The following is an 18,554-nucleotide window of genomic DNA, read 5'->3' as shown; positions in this document are numbered from 1 at the left end:
GCTACCACACTTTTGGTGGGATTGGGTGGTGGTGGTGGTCTACCACACTTTTGGTGGGATTGGGTGGTGGTGGTGGTGGTGGTGGTGGTGGTGTGTGAGCTTAACAATAAATAGCATCAGCCATTCATCCATATGTTAGGCTCGTGGCAGAGACAAGATCCTGCAACACTTGTCAAAACCCAATTCGAAAATGACGGTGTTCAAATATTCAGTTAACAATATATACGTTAAGTGTTATTAATTGGAAGATGATTATAAACAACTTAGACAAAGAAACGGTATTATGATATAATGAGTTACTAAAATTCTGAAGTGAATATTTAAACTATTACAACCTACATGAGCATACTTACATTGATATCATGATTTTCTGAGAACATATCACAAACACTTGTATGCATAATATCTGCAAAAGAAAAACAGTACGAAAACAACGTATTCAAAAAACCTTATGAAAGTCAGAAATATTACATCACCGTGAACTATTTTGAAAAAACACACACGTTAAAATCATTTATCTTTTATGTTTGTTAGAAAGACGATATTAATTATGCACACAAACACAAACACAAAGGCATGTGTGTATATATGTTGAATCAATAAAATTAATATTCAACTTCTTTTACAACATTATATTATTAGAAAACTATACACTATGACCAATACATAGATAATTTTAGTTTTTTTTATTTGTTATTGATTTTGTTTATTTACTTGAGAAAATATGTATTGTATTATTCTATAAGCTTATTATATTTTGTAACTTTGTATATGTGTTTGATTATGTATACTAATTTACTATGCTACTTTACAAAGTTAATATAATGTTTGTTCATCTTGCGGAGAAAAACTAAAGATCGGTTTGGAAGTCGAATTCGGTTTTCAGTGTGGTTTCGGTTTCGATTTTGATATTTGAAAATGGTTTCGGTTCGATATTTTTTTTTTACTTTTAAAATTTTAAAACTGAGGAAACCAAACCGAATAAATCTGAAATCGAATCGATGAGCATACGTATTCATAGGTAGCCAAATTAATTCCGGAATAAGATAATAATATTTTTGTTATTGAAATTATATTAATTCAAATTGAATGTTAAGTATTATACGGTGTAAATAATTAATTTAATGTTTTTAATTATTAGACTACGTAATAAATAAATTTATAAATTTCTTTTTTTTTGAACAGCTTAGAAATTTTATTAAAACTTGCAAGAAGTTAGAACATTACAATGAATTAAAAGGATTAGATAACCAAACATTCCAACTAAGATTAGCTTTCTTATAACGTGATGAAAGCCAATCAAAGGAGGATAATACAATCGAGTCAATAATGTGGCATTTCTTGAATTTGTTTGGGTCAAAGATACATCCGTTCCTGAAACGCCATAGTGTCCAAAGAGTAGCATAACATACTGCTTCCAAAACAAATGTTTTCGATGTAGACTGAACATACGACATAATCCATCTCCAAAGATCATCCACCGTTTTGCCAAACCGATAAGTCAATATCCAACCATGTTGCGATGTCCAAACTTGAGTTGCGATTTCACATTCAAAGAAGATATGTGTAAGATCTTCAACTTGATTCGAGCACGAAGAGCACAATAAGTTATGAATTTATATTTCAGTGTGTAGATTTGAATTTATTTCTATAACTAGTCCGGGTCAGGCTCACGCGATGCGGCGGGGGCTTTCTGTGACGCCCCGTACAAAATTAACGTGTACGGATCATCAACAACAGGATCATTACAAGGTCAAACACTATATGCTGTTTTAAAATAAGTTTGCATTCATAAGAAAAGGTGATGTCTAAACCAACATCAAATGTTTAACATAAGATAGTGTGCTTCTATGAATAGAAGACAATAATAATAGTACGTGACCCAATGGTCGTTACAAATTCATCGTTTCAAAGTAATATAATTTGAATGCAAATTAAATGTTTCATGCGAAGACATCTCTAATAAGCGCAGCGGGAGTCTACAAAGCATGGCACCTACAGCGGAAGCAATCAAACCTTAAGCACCTAAGAAAAACATGCTTAAAAACATCAACACAAAGGTTGGTGAGCTATAGTTTAAGTATAACAGTAATGTAAGGTAGGCCACGAGATTTCAGTGTTTCAAAACTGTATGAAAAGTATATGTATAACCGTGGGCACTTGGTAACTAACTTAACGTAAATAACACCCCCTAAAAGTACACTTGGCGAGTGCGTAAGTTTACGAAGTATTAAACACCCGTTAAATGCTAGCGCTACTAGCCCGAGTGGGGATGTCAAACCCTATGGATCCATATCTAAGATTCGCGTTTACCGGTTCAAAGACCAATGACTAAACGTTACCGAGCTAAGGGAAAAGTTTATGCCGTTGTATAACCCACACATATATAAAGTTTAAGTACTCGTGCCTAGTATGTAAAACGTAAAATACGCATGTATTCTCAGTTCCCAAAATAGTTAAAGTAAAAAGGGATGCTATAACTCACAATGGAAAGTAGTAAAAGTCGATACGCGAGAATAGTAAGCAAGTGGTTGGTCCGGAAGGTCCTCAACCTAAGTCAAAAGTTACTAAGTCAGTAAATCGTTCCCAAAGGTTTAAAAGTATGTAAATTAGGTCTTAAGTATCATCATCATTCATCATTAATCAAAAAGTGTAAAGTAAGTTTCAATCAAGAATAGATTTTGAAATAAAGGCTAACTTAGTTCAGTCACCACGACCTCTATACAAACTGAAATGAGGTGAGACCAGTGGCCATGGCTCCGTATATGAGTCCCCTAGAGGCTGACCAATTTCCAGAACCAAACTCGTCTTCGTTTGACCGTGGCGATGGTTTAAGTACGAGTAGGTCAGAAATTTCAGCACAACGTTAAAAGGGTGTAGTGACTTTCGGATGGCCATAAATCCTAAACCGTAACTCGGATTAAGACGAGGTCTAAACGGAAAATCATCAACTCGAACCGAAATAGCTGGAAATCAACTTTTCCAGTAGCCCAGATTACTGATCAGACCCGGAAAACAGTAGGTAAGGTGCTCCGGTGGGTTCTTGGTGCTTGATGCTCATCACGGTTCTCATCCTTGATGCTTATAGCTTCAAGTGTACAACTCGTTGATGTGTTTACATTATCTTAACCAAGTTTTGACCATCATAACACTAGTGTAAGTCTAAGGTATCTATCACAACTCAATTAAGGGTTGTAAGTAGTTTGATGAACCAAAGTTACATTAAGATCTTAGATCCGACACATACATGAGTTCTAATAGTAATATTAAGCTACAAACTTGAAAGTAAACTAAATAAACAAGATCTTAAGCTGTAGAACTTTGATCTTAGCTAGATCTTAAAGATCCTAGACTAGAAAGTCTAGATCTAGTGTTCTTAAGTTAGATCCTAAGTTATAGAACTTGGATCTTCATTTTAATGAAACCATAAGTTATGAAACTTAGATTTTCATCTTGTAAAATATATGTAAGCTTATAAGCTCTTATTTACAACAAAATTAGAAGACCATAAGCTATAAAAACTTAGATCCAACATAAGTGTGTGAAGTTATAACTAGAAAGTTATACTTCCATGTTCTTGAACTTATAAAGTTAACTTTAGTTTCAAGAAATATGAGATCAAGTTTAACTAGTAATACTTGACCAAATTAACAATATTACAATTTTAAAGTACTTAAAAAAGAAAGAAATAAACTAAAGTTACAAGTATTATGTTCATGTTTGTTTCATACTTGAGAAGATTCAAATCAAAGTTTGGATCTTAAGAATTTAAGTCTACAAAACATGAACACAAGTATGATTATAAAGTTTATGAACTTTAAATCTTATAACATTTAAGTGTAGAACCATAAACTAACAAGTTTAGATTCTTGTTCTTGGTTCTTCATCAAACAAAAGATGGAAGTAACCAAGATTACATGAAGATACAAGTTATAGAACTTGATCTTTAACAACAACAAACAACAATAAACTACAAACTAGTAAAATGATGATGAATGGTGACGGTTTTAAGAAGAAAAAGAAAGAAGAAATAATGTTGTTACTTACAAAGTTTTGAGAGAAAAAGAGAGTAAATGAAAGTGTGTAAGTATGCGTGTGTAAATGTGAGAGGAATACTAGTAAATAAGTAATAAAAATTTGAAATTGAACTCCCTCCCCTCTCAACAAAAGCCGACGGTTTCTAGGCCAAATGGGGGAAGTCAAATGCTACTTTCAAGTGTTGGAGAATGGTGTAAGCTTAAAATGGTATTAAAGTTAAATTGCATGGGAGCTTGGTGCTAGCATGCTTGTGACAAGTCTCTTCATTCACTAATTAATCTTGTTCTTAACCTTAATGAGTCATTAGCATGATGTTGGGCTCCTAATAGTCCATTAAGAGAAGTAGGGTGGGCTTCCAAGTCCATTAACATGAGTCCATGTAAGTATGCAACAATTAAATAAATAAAGCTCAAGTAATTAACTAGTAACATTAGTTAATTAAAAATGATTAATAATAATTAATCATGAACGTAAATAATATTCGAAATATTATTCGTGTAAAGTACGTGTGTCACAAAGACAAGTCGGGACATGTAAAGTCAATTACGATAACAAGTAAATGTATGAAAATACATTTATTAAAGCGCAAGCATTAATAATAAATATTAATAATAAGTTGGAAATCTAGGGTCGTTACACTTTCGGCATGCCTATTCATATTTAACGCAGCTTTATGTATTTACAGAAGGAAAGACGGGCTATGTGTTAAGCGCCATTGTAGGTGTCGTCGTCTTTAGTGTTATTTAAAATATGTCCGGTTCGAACGTAGTTAGTTTCGTTTTGTTGATAACATTATTTCGAGTCTAACGGTGGTGTCGAAAAATTTAAGTCGCGGCGAGGAGGAAGATACGGGTTGTCGTTGTGTTTAGCATTTTTTAAAAAGTGTCCGTTTCGAATGTAGTTAGTTTCATTTTGTTCATAAAAATATTTCGAGTTCAACGGTGTGGTCGGTGAAATAAATATTAATAATAAGTTGGAAAATCCAGGGTCGTTACATTACCCACATGTTAAAGAAAATTTCGTCCCGAAATTTTAAGCTGAGGAAGATGGAGGAGTTGGGAAAAGGTGAGGATACTTCTGCATCATTTGATCCTCTCGTTCTCAAGTAAACTCAGGTCCTCGTTTGGCATTCCATCATACTCGGACGATCGGAATCTTGTTGTGTTTCAAAGTTTTGACCTCACGGTCCATAATTTCGACAGGCTCTTCCACGAAGTGGAGTTTGTCATCAATTGTAAGTTCCTCCAATGGTATGACATGTTCCAGTTCAGCAAGACACTTCTTCAAATTCGATACATGAAAGGTAGGATGAACCGAGCTCAATTGAGTCGGAAGATCCAAACGGTAAGCAACGGGTCCAACACACTCCAAGATTTCAAAAGGACCCATGTATCGCGGGTTGAGCTTCCCACATTTTCCAAAACGGATCACACCTTTCCAAGGCGCGACCTTCAACATTACACGGTCACCCACGTTGAATTTAAAGTCTTTACGTTTAAGGTCGGCATAACTCTTTTGGCGATCACGGGCAGTATTGAGTCTCGCTTGAATTTGGACAATCTTCTCAGTTATTTCGTGGACTATCTCGAGTCCGGTGATTTGCTTTTCGCCTACTTCGGCCTAACAAATAGGAGAACGGCACTTGCGGCCATACAACGCTTCGAAAGGTGCGGCATTAATACTCGAATGATAACTGTTGTTGTAAGAGAATTCGGCTAGCGGCAAATGCCTTTCCCAAGCCTTTCCGAAATCAATAACATAAGCACGCAACATGTCCTCCAAAGTCTGAATCGTGAGTTCGCTTTGTCCGTCGGTCTGTGGGTGATACGCAGTGCTCATGTCGAGACGAGTTCCCAAGGCTTCTTGCAAAGAACGCCAAAAGCTGGAAGCAAAACGGGGATCGCGATCTGAGATAATCGATAAGGGCACACCATGACGAGATACAACCTCTTTTATGTATAGTTGAGCGAGTCTCTCCATCGTATCCGTTTCCTTCATGGTTAAGAAGTGTGCAGATTTAGTAAGACGGTCAACAATAACCCAGATGGTATCGTATCCGCCCACCGTCTTTGGTAGCTTCGTAATGAAATCCATTGTTATCCTTTCCCACTTCCATTGCGGGATTTCCGGTTGCTGAAGTAACCCAGATGACCTTTGATGTTCGGCTTTAACCTTTGAGCAAGTCAAACACTTCCCAACATAAGTTGCAACATCCTTCTTAAGATTAGGCCACCAATACTGTTTCTTAAGATCGTGGTACATTTTACCGGCTCCTGGATGAATCGAATATCTCGACTTGTGGGCTTCATCTAATATAAGGCTCCGTAGATCCCCATATCGAGGTACCCAAATCCTTCCGGCATATCATCGGAGTCCAGTTTCCTTAACTTCGAATCGAGAGACGAGAATGTTCAAGTGTTCATGAGATATATTCTCCTCCTTGAGAGCCTCATCCTGGGCTGCTCGAATCTGGCTATTGAGGTTCGAATGAATGGTGATGTTCAGGGCCCGAACACGAAGAGGTGCCATCCTCTCCTTTCGGCTCAAAGCGTCAGCTACAACATTGGCCTTGCCAGGGTGATAACGAAGTTCACAATCATAGTCGTTCAACGTCTCAATCCATCGACGCTGTCTCATATTCAGTTGCTTCTGATCAAAGATGTGTTGGAGGCTTTTATGATCGGTGAAAATAGTGCTCTTAGTTCCATAAAGATAGTGTCTCCACAGCTTTAATGCAAAGATAACGGCTCCAAGCTCGAGATCGTGAGTAGTGTAATTTCGCTCGTGAATCTTCAGTTGACGAGAGGCGTAAGCGATAACCTTTGTTCATTGCATCAGTACACAACCAAAACCACTTTTCGAAGCATCGCAATAAACGACGAAATCGTCACTGCCTTCAGGAAGTGATAAGATAGGTGCGGTGGTTAACTTCTTTTTCAAGGTTTGAAATGCTGATTCCTGTTCGGGTTCCCAAATGAACTTCTTCCCTTTGTGAGTCAGCGCGGTCAAAGGACGCGCAATCAGAGAGAAACCTTCAATAAATCTTCGGTAGTAACCGGCGAGGCCTAAAAATTGGCGAATGTGAGTCGGAGTAGTGGGGGTTTCCCACTTGCTGATAGCTTCGATCTTTGCGGGATCAACTTTGATACCTTGATCACTCACAACGTGACCCAGAAATTGGACTTCCTTCAACCAAAACTCACACTTGGAGAATTTTGCATAAAGTTGCTCTTGTCTCAAGAGTTCCAACACTAGACGAAGATGTTGTTCATGTTCTTCTTCGCTTTTGGAGTAGATGAGGATATCATCTATGAAGACGATAACGAACTTATCCAATAGCACCCGACGACCAAGAGAAAACCACATTCACGTGCCCTTATGGTACTTTTGCTTACAAACGCATGCCATTTGGACTTTGCAACGCCCCTGCAACCTTTCAAAGGTGCATGATGGCGATTTTTCATCACATGATAGAAGAATCCATGGAAGTTTTCATGGATGACTTTTCAGTCTTTGGTGATACATTTGAAACATGTCTAGTTAATCTTGAACGAATGCTTATTAGATGCGAACAATCAAATCTAGTACTTAATTGGGAGAAATGCCATTTCATGGTTAAAGAAGGCATCGTTCTTGGTCATAAAATTTCAAAGGAAGGAATTGAAGTGGATAGAGTTAAAGTAGATGTAATTGCTAAACTTCCACATCCCACCAATGTTAGAGGAGTTAGGAGTTTTCTAGGGCATGCCAGTTTTTACCGACGTTTCATAAAAGATTTTTCTAAAATTGCCACTCCTATGAATAAACTCCTAGAAAAGGATGCTTCATTCATCTTTTCAGATGAATGCATCAAATCTTTTAATATTCTTAAAGAAAAACTCACTAATGCGCCAATCATGTTAATTCCAAATTGGAGTCTACCGTTTGAACTAATGTGCGATGCAATTGATTTTGCAATGGGAGCCGTTTTAGGTCAAAGGATTGAAAAACGATTTCAACCCATTTATTATGCTAGTAAGACGTTACAAGGAGTACAAACGAATTATACAACTACTGATGTTTTAGCAGAGTAGTATATAAAATAGCTTATATTTTTACAGAAAATACTATTAAATACGATACAATTTTACACAAGATATTTATTTATTTATAGAATGGATATACTTAAACCTTGCTACAACACTTATAGGCAGTGTACCTAATCGTACAGTAGTGTAGTTTTTAGTAAGTCCGGTTCGTTCCACGGGGAATCTTTTTAAACAAAGCTTAACGCTATATTAGTTTACTTTTATAAAAATACAAATATATATATATAAGTAATATTATTATTATAAAGGGGGGTTTTTACCGTTTAATGACCGGTTTGTCGATTTTAAAACTTTAGTCGCAGTTAAAACCAAATGTAAAATATTAAAAATAAATACAAGACTTAAATTAAAGCATAAAGTAAATAACGATAATGAAATTGCGAATAATAAAAGTGCGATAAAATAAACTTGCGATAATTAAAAAGTACGATAATTAAAAGTGCAATACAATAACAATAAAAATGCGATAATTAGAAGTGCAATTAAATATAAAATAAAGGAAATTAAATATGAAATAAAAGAATTATGCTTATTTAAACTTCCGTAATCATGATGTTTGACGTGTTGATTTTAGTTTTATGCCCATGGGTTAATTGTCCTTTGTCCTGGATTATTTAATATGTCCGTCTGGTTTTTGTCCATAACAGTCCATCAGTCATAAATATAAAGTGCGAGTGTCCTCGTCAAATTATCCTTATACCCGAAGTTAAATATTTCAACTAATTGGGGACTTAAACTGTAACAAGATTTTAATACTTTGTTTAATAATTACACCAGGATGTCGACTGAGTGTAACCCAAGGTTTTAATATTTTGTTATCAATTATACCAAGTGTCCTTGTACATAATTTCACCCCTGTTTTAATTATTCTAGTGGCTATTAATCCATTCCCGTGTCCGGTTAAATGAACGATTATTCGTACATATAAATACCCCGCCCATCGTGTCCGATTGAGTGTATATGGTAATTTATAGGGACGCCCAATTGTAAATCTTTATATTAACATTAACAAACTATCATTTAGTTAAACAAATATAAAGCCCATTAATAGCTCATAGTCTAATTTCCACAAGTGTCGTTCTTTTGTCCAAACCCAAATTATGGTACAAAGCCCAATTACCCAATTTTAGTAATTAGCCCAACATCATGATTACTTCGGATTAAATAAGCATAATAATAACTTAGCTACGAGACATTAATGTAAAAAGGTTGAACATAACTTACAATGATTAAAAATAGCGTAGCGTTACACGGACAGAATTTCGACTTACACCCTTACAATATTCGCTAACATACCCTTATTATTAGAATTATAATTAAAATTAAAATTAAAATATAAATTATAAATATAAATATATCGTATGAATGGAGAAAAGAGAAAGATAGATGGATTTGTGGTGCACCAAAGCTCGATTTTTATAGGCATGTGGGCTGGAACTGGGGCTCATGCGATCGCATGGATTTATGCCTTCCAGGCCATGCGATCGCATGGCTAGCTGGGGAGGCTCATATTTGGTTGTTTTCTTCTGCCGACGGTTTTATAAGTAATATAATATATTAAATAATTATAAGAATTATTTAAATATTATATTATATTTATGTGCATAGTTGACTTGTAATTTTTAGTCCGTTGCGTCGAGCGTTGAGAGTTGACTCATGTCCCGGTTCCGGATTTTCGAACGTCCTTGCGTATAATTTAATATCTTGTACTTTGCGTTTTGAATCTTGTACTCTTGTAATTTCGAGACGTTTCTTATCAATAATTGGAACCTCTTTGATTGTATTTTGTACTTTTGAGCTTTTTGGTCGTTTGCGTCTTCAATTCGTCGAATCTGTCTTTTGTCTTCACCTTTTATTATTTAAACGATAATTACTTGAAATTAGAACAATTGCAACTAAAAGCTTGTCTTTCTTGAAGAATAATGCTATGAAATATATGTTCGTTTTTAGCATTATCAAATATTCCCACACTTAAGCGTTGCTTGTCCTCAAGCAATATCGTCTTGAAATACTAGAATCACTTCTTTATTCTTCACACTTTGTACATCAGTGATTTCTATACGGCAGTATAAACAATGATAGTAACGATAGAACCATGGTTAAAGGTGGGTGTGTCATCCACAGTTGCCTCGGGTTTAGGTCAACGACACTTGCAATCAAATAGCCGATTTACTTTCGGTTTCCAAAGCAAAGTGCACATTTGAAAGGCAGTTTACAGTCCCACATGACTATGAAAATGTAGATCCTTAAGGAAATTGGATCTTTATGAAAATATTTGATCTTTTGAAAATTCAATCTAGCTTTTACCCTAGATAAGTTTTCCGGAATAACCCTTCACCGGTGTTTGCAAAATATTTTTGTGGGTTTGGTGGGTTTCAGATTTGAAAATTTTAGCTCAAAACTTGCGGTTTTGTGTCACCCACTTGCTAACCTTGTATTTGGAAAGCAACACGTCCAGTTTACTTGTCCCGTATATTACCTTTCGATAAACTACCGTCCGGTTGTAAAGGAAAGCGTTGAACAAGCAACTGTTAAGGCAATGTCCCCTGACATGCTTTTAATTATGGTCTATAACGTGTCGGATGCAATTACTATCCTTGGTAGGAGCAATACTAAAGCTCACCCTTATGATTTTTTTGTCTGGCACAAGGTCCTGTCTTTGACCACTATGCAACCACCGTTCTTACGGTTGACACCCGATTTGGTTCAGGTGACCTAATGAATTCCAGGTGAATTCCTAGGATTTTACGTTCAATGGTAATGAACGCATTGAAAATGGGTTTTCAGAAAACAAATCTGTTTTAATTTGATCAAAATATTTTCTCGTTCAAGCTCGAGTTTAGATATCATCGAATTCCATGAGTTTGTAATTCTCAATCTTTAAAGTCAATCTCAAGGATTAAGTAATATCAGTCTTAAAAGCTGATTTTTGATCTTTTAAGGAGATTATCCTTTCTGGAGATCTGATTCATTAGTCTTATCAAGCTAATTTGCACGGTGCCCCCCCATTGTACGAGATAAATCCTTCTCATGGTTAGGATAAATCTGACCACTTGGCGACTCTGTTTGATGCTGAGGTCCGTGGATTTCCTGCTGATTTTAGAGATGACTTTTCTAGATTTTTCGTCAATCTACAGCTGGTCTAGACGACAACTTCTTGACCTAAATCAAGAAGCGCATGTCTTTTTCGGAAGACTTTACTTCCTTTTAATGATGGAATTGATTCATCGTGTAGATCCATCTCTTCTTTTCTTTCATCGGGTAAAATGGTTTAGTTTAGTCCAAAGCAAAAGTATTTTCAGTTATTTGTTACAGATATATGTGACATATGTTTAAGATAACTTGGTAAATTTTCCCACACTTGGCTTTTATTTTCCTTTTTATCGTCCTCTATTCCATTTTAAATGAATTTCAACATTTTGGTTTGTTTCTCAATTTATGTCCTTTCCGAGGTTACAATAATTTTGGTGTTAACACCTAGTTTTATCGTTCATAAATATGTATAAACATGATTTTGAGTTCATTTAATTGAAAATTTTGAAAATTTTTACTAGAATTGGGTAGTCAGTATATAAGACTAGGGCTGTTCTTTATTATCAGAGAGCACTAGATTCTAATACAACTACTATGTTACTAGTATTTTTAATGGTAATCAAGTGTATAAAGATAAAAATTTTAAAAATCCGAAAGAATTTAACCCCTTCCCACACTTAAGATCTTGCAATGCCCTCATTTGCAAGAAATCAGTACAATTTAAATTATTGAGGGTGATTAGCGTAGAAATGATTAAATTTTACCAAAGTTTCCAAATATATTGGCGTTTGTTTGCTGAATGATAAATGGTGCATAGCATTTGTTCATTTCGTCTGTTGTTGCATCACATTTATTTGTCATCTTGTCGTCAAAATTAGTAGCTTTTGCTGAACTTAATGCCAGTCTTTGAAAATGCGCTGTTTTACCCTGTTTTGAACAATCGACAATATACATACATACAAGTATAATCATGCATGGCAATTTGAAATGGGACTTAATACCCCACTTTCAAATTCTAAATATGAAATATTAGTACACAATAATAATAAAATAATAAAAATTACACAAATTTATCCAATAACATAAGTTTAAACATGAAAAAGTCAAAAGATAAAAACATAATAATCATAAAAATAACCAAATGGAACTAAATCAGTCTGGATAGGGGTTCCAGTTCATCTCATCGGGTGGGTTCCATTGTTGGTTATAGGTGTTCTGATAGGCTTGGTTATAGTCATACCGGTTAAAGGGTGGTCGGATATCGGGGCTATGTGGCGGAAAATGAGCAGGTCGAGTAGGTACATAGTTATTTGGTACCTGATATGATAGCTGGCTTATGATTTGGTGCTGATGAACTAACCAGCTATCGTGTTGGCGTCGCCTATAATCCTCGTATACTCGCTCGGAGTTCCACTGCTCATACATACTATGTCTTGCCGCGTTCGTCATTGCTTCCTCATCTATACGAACATGGATGTCAAGAATAGCATCTCGAAAGACATCCCTAATATCTTCCGCCTCCTCCATTTCCTCGTCTGAGCCCCTCTCTACTTGAGGATGAGATCCCTCATAGGGTACTGCCTGGTTACGTCTACTTTTCAATACCTTAGCACCCACATAAACTTTCAATCCTAAGGGCTCAACCTGTTCTCTACAAATCTGTAATGGACCCCCTTGGTTCCTATGAACACCTAAATACTCTCCAATGAGAGTAACAAAAATACCTCCTCCTATTATACTCCCGTCCTGCATTCCCTCTACCATTTTAGATAAATAAAAAGCAACACAGTAAGGGATATTGACAAAGCTTCTAGGATCCCGAATACACTTTAGGTAGAATAAATCATATAAGGTAATTTTTTCTTTATTATGACCTCTTTGTGTTATCGAGTTAGCCAAAAATCTATGAATAATACGAAGCTCGGCTCTGTCAATATGTGTATAGGAGTGTCCTCCTGCTCGTGTAAAAACATCAAAATGTGACATACGCCTCCAAATGACGTCAGCGTCAAAGTTACTATCTACCTGTTCACCATAATGAATCAAGTTTGTACAATCGGGTAATAGCAACTCACCAGGAGTATATATCTGTAAGGCCCTGGCCATGTCCAGCATGGACATTCTGTACATCCTACCGCCAAGGATAAACCTAAGAAATCTTCTATCATCTATCCTAACTATATTTGTATCAAGTGATACAGTACTCATCAACTCAACACACCATTCCTTATATACAGGTCTACGAATGGTGAAAAGACGTTCCCAATATGTAAAAGAAGAACTGCCATACCTTTGAACTAAAAGCTGTCTAACACGGTCAGCTAGATGGACCGTTTCCAAAGGGGCCCAATCAATTACCCTTGGCACCTCTACATTTTTTGTTACCAATTTGAATTTGTTCCTTTGATATGTCTCGTAATCTCTCCATCTTCTATCAAATCTCAGATTAGGATGTAGAGTGTGCTCAGGAATCGTTGGGAATTCTACTGGCGGCCTCATTGGGAATACTATGAATTCATCAACAAACTGTACTGGATCATAATAAGGTATGTGCTGATCAGGCTGTTGTTGTTCCTATTGTGGTTCTTGTTCGTGTTGCATTTCTGGTTCTGGTTCTGGTGCTGGTGCTGGTCGTCTAGATGATGATGCTCCTGAACCTCCAGTATCGGCTCTCTGTAAAACACATTAAACACAAAAATTGTGCATCCAAATATGCATTAGTGTTAGCAAAATAACAACTTAAAACAATCACCATAACATGTTAAATCAAAATTAAACTTATACACATTTTCACAATTTTTCACAATTCTACACTTTTCAAATAAGCACATATGAAAATGTATACAAAATTCATAAGCATTTAACTCAAATAACATGTCAAAATATTCATTATTAATAATTAAACAAGTCTCAAATGGCAAATATATCAAATTAATCAAGTTCATGAATTTTGGACTTAAAAAGTCCACTTTAATCTCCAAAAATCATGTTTAGGATCATTGTTTGGATCATTTAACTATCTAAACATGTTACACTACTCAATTTAGCAATAATTCATGACAAAAATCGGCCATAACCTGTTTATATCAAAAAGCCCCAAATTGCTCAAGAACACAAACCCTAGATTTCTAAAATTTTTGAAGTTTTTGGCTTCAAATCATGTTAAATAGCATCAATCTAGGTTATACATGCATAAAATACTAACAATTTAACACTAATTACACTAGAAATTAACAAAATTGCATTAGGTAAAAAATTGGTAATTATCACAAAAACTAGGAATTTATAGAGTTTAGGGGTGTAATTTTTACCAATTTGCTGAAGAATGAGAATCTAGGCATGATTAGAGCAAGAAAAATGACGAATTACGGTGAATTTTGGCGAAATTTGGTGAAGATTTGAGAGTTTTTTTTCGGGTGTATGTGTGTGTTTTGTGTGAAGAACAGACCCGCTGCTGTTATTTGTTTTTGACCTGCATTTGGTCCCCATGCGATCGCATGGGTTCCAAGTGCAAACCCCATGCGATCGCATGGGGTGCCGGCTACAGTGTTTTCAGCTTTTTTTTTTTTTTTTTTTTTTTATATAAAACCTTATGCTTTATAAAACTTATAATTAATTAAATTTTAAAAATTTTGTTTTCCTTTAGGAGCGAGGGCGTTTCGGATCGTTGTCCTAGTCTGTCCCTCGACAAAATTTTAAAATTTGTTAAATCAAAGCGCGGTTTTTGAAAGTAAAGATTTTTGGGTTTTTTAATGTTTTTGGCATACTTTAATTCAATAAGATTAAAAATAATGATAATAAAAGTTCTCGTCCTTTCCTCGGGTAAAGCAATTTTGGTTCAAAGACCTAGTCTTCAACTTACGAAGAATTTTAAAAATCATATTTTTAACTTAATGAGATAAAGTAAATTTTTGTTTTTAAATTCACACAACTTAAATATAAAATTCAAAATTAATATTGAAAATTCACACCAAACTTAAAATTTGAAATGCATAAAATTAAAAATTCATATTTTAAAAATTAAAAATTCACACCAAACTTAATTTTAAAAATTCACATTATAAATTCACACCAAACTTATATTAATTTTTCAAATATTTACATTTTTAAAAATATTGTTTTTACAAAGTTTACAATATTAATTTAAGATTTAAATATTAATTTTAAAAACATGGTAAAAATAAAATTAAAAATCTTTTTGGCTTTTTATCCCACTTTAATCAATCAAATATTATCAAAAATATGCGCCCCTCTTTTCGGTAAAGTAATTTCGGTTCCAAGACCTAATTTAACTCATGACGAATTTTTGAAATATTTTGGGTTGATTGATTAAAGATATTTATACCTTAAGAATAAACGTTAAATTTCGCAGTGATGTAATAAATTTTTGAATGATATCAATAATTTCGGTCGCCAAACCTAATTTTATTCAATACTAATTTAATACTTTTTAGCGAACAAATTAGCGTTTATTATCAAAAGGTTAAAAATAAAAATAAAAATAAAAATAAAAACTGTACAGACATACCTGTGAAATAGATTTCTTAGTTACATGATCTATCCCATTCATAAGATAGTCGGTTTAATTGGTTTTCCATGGCTATATAGGCGTAACCTCGAGCATTCAGTGTCTTTTCTTCTAAACATATGAACGGTCCGTCTCTGCATAAAGTAACAAATTCGGTATTTGAATAGGTTTGATTATTTGAACATTTACCTCCATGTGACCATTTTCCGCATTTGTGACATCTTTCTAGGTGTCGTGCTCTTCTTTTCGCTGCGGATTTTGATTTTCCTTTACCAAATTGTAATTTATTATCTTCGCATCTGGATTCTTTTCTAACTCCGTCCATTCTTTCTCTGATTACTGATACTAATTCACTCGGTAGTATGTCATTATTACGTTTAGTGATCAAAGCGTGTAGCATTAGACCATGGTTTAGTTCACAGGCAGTCTTCATTTCGTAAAAACCTAAAAAAAATAAAAATTCAGAATGGGGGGAGAAGACTAGTTCTTTAGGGTCTGCTAGGGAAAGACCATTCGGGTTCCATTTTCGAGAATTACACGAAAATAGACAATCTAACTCTAACATAAATACATATTATCCTTTAAAGACTTGATTCTCCCCACACTTAGTTAGCTGTGGTGTCGAAATTGTGATTAACTTCATTGTCGACTTCCATCGGACCATGTATGTAATGTTTAACTCTGTGACCATTAACTTTAAATTCAATCCCATTTGAATTTATTAATTCTATCGTTCCGTATGGGAAAACTCTTTTGACTATGAATGGTCCAGACCATCTTGATTTCAATTTTCCAGGAAATAGCTTGAATCGTGAATTGAAAAGAAGAACTCTGTCTCCTTCTTTAAATTCTTTTGAACTTCTGATTCTTTTATCATGCCATTTCTTCGTTCTTTCCTTATAGATTAACGAATTTTCGTATGCTTCATGTCTTAATTCTTCTAATTCGTTTAGTTGACTTAATCGTAGACGTCCAGCTTCATGTAAATCAAGATTACATGTTTTCAAAGCCCAAAATGCTTTGTGTTCAATTTCTACTGGAAGATGACATGCTTTTCCATAAACAAGTCTAAAAGGTGTGGTTCCAATTGGAGTTTTGTAGGCTGTTCTAAAAGCCCAGAGTGCATCCTCCAATTTAATGGACCATTCCTTCGGATTTGATCCTACGGTTTTCTCTAGAATACGTTTTAAGGCTCGGTTGGTATTTTCAACTTGTCCACTTGTTTGTGGATGATATGCGGTGGAGATTTTATGAGTTACTCCATATCTTTTAAGAACTTTCTCAAGTTGATTATTACAGAAATGAGTACCCCGATCACTTATCAAAGCTTTCGGTGTTCCAAACCTTGCAAAAAGACGTTTTAAAAAGTTGATTACAACTCGTGCATCATTAGTTGGGAGAGCTTGTGCTTCCGCCCATTTAGATACATAATCAATGGCTACGAGTATATATAGATTATTATGAGATTTTGGAAATGGACCCATAAAGTCAATACCCCAAATGTCAAATACTTCACATACTTGGATGACATTTTGTGGCATTTCATCACGTTGACTTATTTTTCCGGCCCTTTGGCAAGCATCACAGGATTTGCAAAGAAGGTGTGCATCTTTGTAAATTGTAGGCCAATAGAATCCAGCATCATAAACTTTTCTTGCTGTTAGTTGAGGCCCATAATGCCCTCCTGTTGGTCCTGTGTGACAATGGTTTAATATTTTACTAGCTTCATCTCCAAATACACATCGGCGTATTATTCCATCGGAACAACTTTTAATCAGATGTGGATCTTCCCAGAAATAGTGTTTTATATCACTGAAGAATTTCTTTCGTCTTTGGTACGATAATCCTTTTTCAAGGAATCCACATACTAAATAATTTGCATAGTCTGCAAACCATGGGATTTCTTTATAATCTATCTTCAATAGATATTCATCAGGAAAGTTGTCTTGTATGGCTGATTCATTTAGAACTTCTAATTCGGGATTTTCAAGACGAGAAAGATGATCAGCGGCGAGATTTTCTGCTCCTCTTTTATCTCGGATTTCAATATCAAACTCTTGTAAGAGTAAGATCCAACGGATTAATCTTGGTTTAGCATCTTGTTTTGAAAATAGGTATCTAAGAGCAGAATGGTCGGTATAGACCACCGTTTTTGCTAGAACGAGATATGATCGAAATTTGTCAAAAGCAAAGACAATAGCAAGGAGTTCTTTTTCAGTAGTTGTATAGTTCGTTTGTGCTCCTTGTAACGTCTTACTAGCATAATATATAGGTTGAAATCGTTTTTCAATCCTTTGTCCTAAAACGGCTCCCATTGCAAAATCACTTGCATCGCACATTAGTTCAAATGGTAGATTCCAATTTGGTGTTATCATGATCGGCGCATTAGTGAGTTTTTCTTTAAGAATATTAAAAGATTTGATACACTCATCTGAAAAGATGAATGGAGCATCCTTTTCTAGGAGTTTATTCATAGGAGTGGCAATTTTAGAAAAATCTTTTATGAAACGTCGGTAAAAACCGGCATGCCCTAGAAAACTCCTAATTCCTCTAACATTGGTGGGATGTGGAAGTTTAGCAATTACATCTACTTTAGCTCTATCCACTTCAATTCCTTCTTTTGAAATTTTATGTCCAAGAACGATGCCTTCTTTAACCATGAAATGGCATTTCTCCCAATTAAGTACTAGATTTGATTGTTCGCATCTAAGAAGCATTCGTTCCAGATTAACTAGACATGATTCAAATGTATCACCGAAGACTGAAAAGTCATCCATGAAAACTTCCATGCATTCTTCTATCATGTCGTGAAAAATCGCCATCATACACCTTTGAAAGGTTGCAGGGGCGTTGCAAAGTCCAAATGG

Source organism: Rutidosis leptorrhynchoides, chromosome 4, assembly GCF_046630445.1.
Source record: "Rutidosis leptorrhynchoides isolate AG116_Rl617_1_P2 chromosome 4, CSIRO_AGI_Rlap_v1, whole genome shotgun sequence".
NCBI classification, from domain to species: domain Eukaryota; kingdom Viridiplantae; phylum Streptophyta; class Magnoliopsida; order Asterales; family Asteraceae; genus Rutidosis; species Rutidosis leptorrhynchoides.
The sequence above is the reverse complement of the archived record's forward strand: the minus strand, read 5'-3'. Positions refer to the sequence as shown.